Genomic DNA, 2,048 nt, shown 5'->3' with positions numbered 1-2,048 from the left:
ATTTCACCTTTTGTATAAGAAACATTCCTAGAAATATGAAAATGTTTGCCTATAACTGCCACCGAGCAGGGACAGAAGCTGCCACATGTGACGGGCTCTTGTCAGTGTCCTGAGCACTCTGCATTTGTGGCATGTCACTTTTCTCAACTGTATCACAACAGGAGAATAGGATCAGGAGAGCCAGTCTAACTCATTTTGACAGGCTCTTCAGGGTTTGGGTGGAAAACAGCCTTTGCATTGCTGAGGTTACAGAAGCAACGATTAATCATACCTCAGAGCTATGCATCTGTTTTGACCAGTAGGACTACTCCCTGTTGCAATGTGTGTGTGTGTGTGTGACATTTTCTTTTTCTCTCAGCTTTCTTCCTGGAATATTGCTGATGCTTTCTGAGCTGAGTTTCAGTCTGACTACTGGCTCTGTTTCCCTTTTGCATGGGCACAAAGCTGAGGTTTTCTTCAACTGACAATTCTTTATCAGTAGATGGAAGTTTAGAAATGCACTGGGAGATAGGCTATCCCTGCTGCACTTTTAGTTTCAGATAATCGTATCTGCATCCAGCCCTGGCATTTGCTGCCTCCTAGAAACATAAAATTTGTAAATTTGCTGGTATATATATATATATTTGCCTTAAATAAAATCCTTTTCCTCTATGATAATCAGCTCCTGGGAAATGGCAACTATGACTACATCTACCAGCCCTTAAATATAGCAGCTATAGAAGAAAGAATGATGTGGCCTGTTTGGCTTGCTAATTTTTTCCTCCTCACATAGGTCTATGGGAGCATTTAAAGAACCCACATGGATTTGAAAAGGACTTTACAGAAATAGAGTAGAAATCAAAGAGGAGTTGAAAACAGGTCTTTAGCTTGAGATGGCTTTTTGAGCCACCTCAGTCAGAGCAGGAGTTCGGCAGGAAGCCCTGGCATACCTGCCCTGAGAAATATTCTCTGACAAAGTGGCAGTGGGAGTGCTACCTCTCATCATCCTCAGGCATGTAACAGAAGGCAGAAATTTCACAAGGGGAGGGTGTTTTCATGTTTGGACCCCTGGCTTGTTGACTTTTGTCATGCCCCTTTGGCCAATCACACACTCTCGCTCTGAGGTAGCACTAATCTCACCCTGGGCCTGGCAGGTGTCAGGGGAGGGGGCAGTGTGTTACCAGCTTTGGCTTTGTATCCAAGCTTAGAGGAGTTTGGATGCACAGACACAAGTGAAAGCTCATTCTCCACCTTATGGCAGGGCAGAACGCTGCTGATGGGTGCTCTTTTGAGCATGACTGTGTATTGTGAACTCAGAGTTCCACTCTTGCAAGGGTTGCTTGGTTGAGCCATTTGCACTCAGGGTTTGAGGACCTTGCTTCTGTGACATTTCCCAGGTGTGGTTTGTGGTTGGATGCCCCTGGCTTTAGATCAGTATTTTCTGGACACTGTTTGTGAGTCTTTTAATTTCAAAGAACATCAAGATTGGGCTGTGTGACCTTTTCCTCTAAGCTGCCTCACTTTATATCTCTGGCTGTTTTTTTTCTTCTTCTGCACCACTGCCTCCCTACCCATCTCCTAATTTGGGTTTCTCTGTTACCTCCTTATGCATGGCACTGCTTCTTTCAGCAGAAATAAATAAATAATGCACAATTTCCAATTATAAATAATACATGCTCATACTAAGATAAATTTTTTTCACTTCAGACAGATAATTTTGCCAACGTCGAGTCATAACAAGATTTGAGGGAGGCACTTCTTACACATTAGTGCGAAAACTCAATCATCACACTCTTGAACTACAAAAGGATGGAGACAGAATTTTTTTAAACATGTAAAAGTAGGAAGGAAAATTTTAAAAATCCATTCTAATATAAAAAAAGACCCTCTCCTTCCTGAATCTTTTTATTAAGTGTTGACTAGATGCTAACATTTCATTTATAAAAATCAGCATGTCAAATGCCTATAGGCAAGGGCAGCATTGTAACCAAGGGAAACAGTGGGGTGCAGTGGAAAGAGTGTAGACTGATCTAGATCTGAAACCCAGCACAGCCACTTCCTGGCTGTGA

General features: G+C 42.4%; 1 pseudogene; it reads right to left on the bottom strand.

The window, feature by feature from the left end:
* Nucleotides 1-1,680: 1,680 nt before the first annotated feature.
* Nucleotides 1,681-1,790, bottom strand: LOC118144014 (small nucleolar RNA U13; annotated as a pseudogene).
* Nucleotides 1,791-2,048: the final 258 nt, after the last annotated feature.

The sequence above is a fragment of the Callithrix jacchus genome, chromosome 11 (assembly GCF_049354715.1).
Source record: "Callithrix jacchus isolate 240 chromosome 11, calJac240_pri, whole genome shotgun sequence".
In the NCBI taxonomy this organism is placed as follows: Eukaryota; Metazoa; Chordata; class Mammalia; order Primates; family Cebidae; genus Callithrix; species Callithrix jacchus.
The sequence above is the reverse complement of the archived record's forward strand: the minus strand, read 5'-3'. Positions and strand labels throughout refer to the sequence as shown.